General features: G+C 35.5%; 1 protein-coding gene across 2 annotated transcripts in view; it reads left to right on the top strand.

Moving 5' to 3' along the window:
- The first annotated feature begins 6 nt into the window (after positions 1-6).
- LOC108693791 overlaps positions 7-6000 on the top strand; it is a 130369-nt gene continuing 124375 nt past the window's right edge. For both annotated transcript variants that reach the window (XM_018202930.1, XM_018202929.1), the window contains exon 1: positions 7-297. The gene's annotated coding sequence lies outside the window, so the exon portion shown is untranslated. The remainder of the gene's footprint in view (positions 298-6000) is intronic.

Genomic DNA, 6000 nt, shown 5'->3' with positions numbered 1-6000 from the left:
TCCAGTAGATAGAGAATGTAACGATTTCCGCGAGGTCTTCTCGTGAGACAAGAAAGAGGAGAGGAGAGGAGAGGAGAGGAGAGGAGAGGAGAGGAGAGGAGAGGAGAGAAGAGAAGAGAAGAGAAGAGAAGAGACGAGGCGAGCAGCTTGCAGCGATCGGTGGCGATTTTCTAAATTTAGGGGGAGGGCCGCTTCGTCATCGGGAGGGAAGTTTATGGCGTGAGGTGTTATTGGTGCGCAAACGGACTCGCCCGTTCTCTTCGCGGAAAAGAATTGAAGCTCATCGATAGTCTACAGGTAAACTGCTTTTCATTGTTTTCGCTCAGCTCGCAAGAGCTGTTTGTCGTCCGCAATTAGCTCTCTGCGAAGTCTCTTTTTTTCCTTTATTTTTTCATTTATTTTTGTTATTCGATTCCGTTCGAAACGCAGCGCGCATAAATATGCACGCGAGGACAGACTCGTCTTTCCTTCACGACCGACAAGACGGAGAAAATAGCGTGTATACTTTGCGCATTTCATGTAATACCCATGCTGCTGAGGGTACACGGGTGATACGCGGTCTTGTTCGAAAACATAGAAGACTCGCGCGCGCAATCCGAATTGTACGTACGACGGTCAAGCTTTCGCGTCACCATCGTGAAATTCTATTTCCGAGAGAGACTGACGTAGATCCCAAACGGGCAAGACAGTTTATATGCCTCCACAGCCGCGGTATTTTGAGTTCATATTTTTAATGGTACGTAACTTCCTTTTGCGATGGAATCTCCTCCTTTCCTTTCATCTACGATCCCGAATATCTACCGTTCGCTTATCATCCCAGGATGCTTATCCGCACAAATTTGCGCCAATTTGCGTCTGTCCAGCACATCTCTAATTGTCGATATCGTCATTTAGTGCCGTCCGAGCCCGCCAAGCTGGCCCGGTCGAGCATTCCGAGCAATAGCAACAGTAGCAACAGCAACAGCAGCGGCTAGCAGCGGGTTCGTTATCGATCGCGCGCGGTCACATACCGTTTCGTCCGGCATTGTTTATACATAGATGTGTTCACATCTGGCAACAGGTTACCTGTGCGACACAGAAACGACTTTATCTGACTGACTTTATGCGACTTATGCCTGTTCTACAATAGGGTTGGAAATCATAAACCGTAAGAAATTAACAAATCGTAATTGATTATTTTTTTCATATTCTGTGTCGTAGTTGATTATTTTTTTCATAACTGTGATTGGCCAATTTCTTATGGTTGAAGCGCTCGAGCTTCTGGATGCACCTATTTAGTGACTTATGACCGCTCACTGAACGTTCAGTGAGCTCTTGAATCTGTTGAATTTGTCTATATTTTTAGTTCTAACGAAATATGCCAATCAGATGCAAGAGCTCACTAAGCGCTCAATGAGTGGTTGTCTGTTTTGAATGCACTGATTGTCGACAGTATACCATATATTATACATTCATAATCGTATACCCAAATTCATTGCACATTCTCGCTGCAAATCTTGACGGACGTTTATTTATATCGTTATCGAGGATATACACTTTTCTTTTTCGCGTTAGAAAAAGAAGAGGATGTTCTTAGGAAATGGAAAAATTAATTTTTAAAAATAATTCGTTACAGTTATCATTGCTTGAGAAAGTAAGAGTGCGCTCCGTTGCACGCATAATACGCATAATACGCATAGACTACATAGAGAACTATTCCATTTCAATCAATGCGCGCATCAATAAATACTGATAGCGCACAGGTTTTCTTAGATTCTCTTTACTTCTCGTACATCAGCTACAGCAGCTCGAACGTGAAGTGTTTAATGCGAAGTTGATGCATTTAAAAAAAATTCAAAAGCCTTTTGCTCGGATTTATAGTGAAATAATAATGGAAAGTTATTTAATTGAATTTCCAATCATTATTGAAGTAGCGAAGTTCTCATTCTTTTTGTCAACCGAGAGAAACTGCTGTGACAGCGACTCAAAGTCTATTAAACTCTATTAAAATATATACAATCTCGTATCGTAATCTCCTCAATAATAAATATCTTATTGTCATCCATAATGGCATCCACTTTTTATTTGTGCATGATAAATCGTTCCGTTTCCAAGCGTACATTATCATATGCATTATCGAAACGGAACGATATTAATGGATGTATTCAGAAGCACCGCTAATTGAGCGCTCAATGAGCGATTGCTTCTGGATGCCTAATGTGCATAGCTCATTGAATATGTGATCTACACACTTAATGCGTGCAACGCAAATAAGAACCACCCTAACTTTTTGTTATTTTTTCGTTACTTTTTTAAAATTGACGACCATCAATCACAGCGGAGTGCCTAGAGGCTTTCTAGTCTTAAGAATGGCTTGTGTCCAATTGAACCGTGTTCAGTCATATGCAAAGTAATGATAAAAGTAATTGTAAAATTCGTTACCGTTAACAAAAAATATAAAACTACATTACCGTTACAATTATAAAAAAAAAGTAACGTAATTACCAGTAAAATTATCAAAAAAATAACTTGTAACTTCATTACAAGTAATGAGTTACTATTCCTTGGGTCTTCTAAGCAGATAGTCTGTTTTTTAATAGCTAAAAAAAATAATCTCGGACGGATTGAAAACTTCTTTTTCCAATGAGCACACGATGCTCTGGTATCTTCGTGTGCAAACATAAAAATCGATAATTTCTTTTCAAGAATAACGCTTTTATAATATAGATTTTATATAGATTCAAATATAGATTTTAAAGCACATTTTCGATTATCTAAATTTCTGGAAATTATAGAATTTCAATTGAAATATGTACAGTAGAGTGATTATAATTGCAGAAAATATGTAAATAATATATACAAATATACAAAATATGAAGCATATTATTAATATGTTTAAAGTTTTAGTTTAAAAATTAATTTATGGCATTTATTATAAATTGACATTAAATTGAATTAAATTGAATTCAATTTTGTCACTATTTTCAAATTGTTCTTCAAAGTAGATCATCAAGAGACGCCATGTTGTCAATTGTCCGATGAAAATGAGATTTATACTGAATTAAAAACCGCTTTCCTGCTAGAGATTCCATTCTCATATTATTCTGCCGGAGATCGATTGCCTATCAAAATTGTATATAATGTTCTGTAAATTTTGATGAAACGCTTATGTAGATGAAGCGGACTAAACTGACTCGAAAAGTTCTCTTCCATTTTGCAATTTTTGCAATAGTTAACGAGATATTAATTTCTAACGTTGTTGAATAAGCGGATAAATTCGACGCATAAGGCAAATAATTTTTAAATATTTTTATGAAATATCTTAAAAATTTCTTAAAGATTTTTTTAATGAAGATTTGTTTATGGTAAAGATATCCTAAAGTTGTTTTATGCATCGATTTTAAATATTTTGCTCATTAAGTAACTAAAAAAAATAGCGAAAATTGTAAAACAATAGAGGACTTTTATTCAATTTAGTACCTACATAGGTAGAGTTCAAAACTTACCGGACATCCTGCATTGTAGGTATAAATCTTGATAACTTTCTTTTTTTAAAGAATGCACTACAAGATACAATTTTGATAGGCAATCGATCAGTAAAATAATGGAGTCTCCGACAAGAAAGTCGCAACTATGTACCGGATTGTATCCTATGAACTTGCGTCATGTTCGAAAATCATCTGTGTCATATTCGTGGAATCCATTTTGGCAAAATTTGCTTGGCCATGAATCACAATTGCGCGTTTTGTGTAATGAATGTAAACGAAATAAAACAAGAAAGAATAATCGTGCCGCGTCGATCACTGACACTGCTACGTCTCGTGTGTACATATTATATGTTTGCATTATAAATTCGATGTTTTACCGCGAGAACCAAGTTCCGCGTTTGGTGGTGCGCCAGACGACGATGACAATAACGATGTGAACAGGTATCGCGATAATTTCGCGAAATGGTAAACCTGTGGGCCGTTCATGTGATGCAACGAACTCGAGCTGCGAACAATTATCTATATCTTTATGGTGAACATCTTTAAAACATTGTAAAGAATTTACGGTGTTTTAAAGATGTTTATTAGCATCATCATTGTTAAATATTATTTGTCAATTTACATTATGTACTGCAGCTTTAATTTAGGATTGTCTTTCAAGTCCGACAAATAATCGTAGCTTGTTTCAACTGAAAGTTATAAAATTCATGCAAAATATATATATATAAATAATCGTAGCTTGTTTCAACTGAAAGTTATAAAATTCATGCAAAATATATATATATATATATATATTAAGCAAAAGACACCAAACGTTTTGAATATAACCTTCTTTGCTTATTTGTGTTAAATTCTTTCTTTTTTATTTTTTTGAATCTTTATTTTGTATATTCCATATTTTATTAATTTTATTGCTTCTGTAAGGAACAATTTTGTTGTAAATTTGTATATCTTAGCGATCTATCTTGAGAGGATCCTTATTCTAGAGCAACTCAATAAATAACGGTATATACTATCTATTTATCTCTGTATCTCTCTCTCTCTCTCTCTCTCTCTCTCTCTCTCTCTCTTCCCCTCTGATTTTCTTCGATTACTGTTCAGCAATCTTCATAAATCTGACAGATCAGCAGAGATTTAAGATCAAGTATTTGATGAATGCATGTATGCGTTTCATATTCAATCTGCGTGAAGATCATATATCACACTATTATGGCTTACTGGGTTAGTTGATCGCAAATGATAGAAGAGAGTATCAATTTGGCTGTTTTCTATATTCAATCCTTAAATTCGGGATTCCTCGAGCTACCTGGCCGATAAACTAAATTTCTGTTCGAAATCTCGAGCCTCTTCCCGTGTCTCTTTTGATCTTATCATTCTCATCATCTTACCAACACTCATTTATTTATGCTGCTTTTTTAACATAGAGTCCTCTTCCTAGTATTATAGAATCAGGAAATCGGAATCTCTCTCTTCTTCCAAGCACGCCCTCTTCTGTCATCTGCAGCATCGGGAAACGCTAGAGTATCATCCTGATTCGCATTTAAGTTTCAATATTGTTTTGCCTACATTTGCTCTTCATCCAATTAACTCTATGCTTTAAACTATTATTATCTATAAGCCCTAAATTCTGCTTGCTTACCCTTTACTTACTTTTACTATTATGTTTATTTTTATTTTTTATTTTTTTGTATCTTTTATTTCCATTTTCATCTCTAATGTCGTACGTAATATTACTATTTAATCATTGCTTACCTCAATATCGTTGTTAAAATTAATCTCCTTATTGTACTGCTTACTGTAACTTGTGTACACATAATTCTTAGAGGGCTCGCCCTCTAAGAACTGCAATAAACGCTCAATCAATCAATTAATTAATTTCTTTCACACACTCTCTTTTTCTCTTTTTCTTTTTTTCAGTATCTCTTTCTTTTGAGAGGATTGTGGAATTGCAACAGGAAGAAGCGAAATCATGAAATACTAGACTCTGAATAAAATGGTGTTAATGGATATATGGTAAACGCGATGCGAAAGCGCGTAATTAGAACACTGGGGAGTGTTAGTTACGTCACGAAGCGTTTCTGCGGATAGAATACGCTCGGGAGTGAAGATCTTCAGGGATTGGAAAAGTGTCGTCTTCCTATTAATGTAATATATTACAGTTTTATTCGTGTTGATTCGCGTGTCCGCGAATCAGATACTTACGCGGAATATCTCGCTTTTACAAAACATTCCATAACTTCAAGCAGGGCATTAATAATTCTACTCGACTGATACGCCAACTAGTTCACTCGTTTACTTTTCTCTCAACTTTATGTCGATATATCTGCTAATACTTTGCGCGACTCTTGTTATTTCGTTTACAGGGATTCTCCCTTGCAGAATGACAAATACTTTTTCTCTTGTATTGTCTCTCTTTTCTTCTCTTTTTTTGTTTTTCTTTCTGCTTCGCGAATGTCCATTTTTTCCAGCATTTTTTTCTATCTCATTTTTATGCGCTGCAAAAGATAAAAAAAAAGAAATCAGTCGATTCATC

Source organism: Atta colombica, unplaced genomic scaffold (genome assembly GCF_001594045.1).
Source record: "Atta colombica isolate Treedump-2 unplaced genomic scaffold, Acol1.0 scaffold99, whole genome shotgun sequence".
Lineage (NCBI taxonomy): Eukaryota > Metazoa > Arthropoda > Insecta > Hymenoptera > Formicidae > Atta > Atta colombica.
This window is presented reverse-complemented; position numbering and strand designations above follow the sequence as displayed.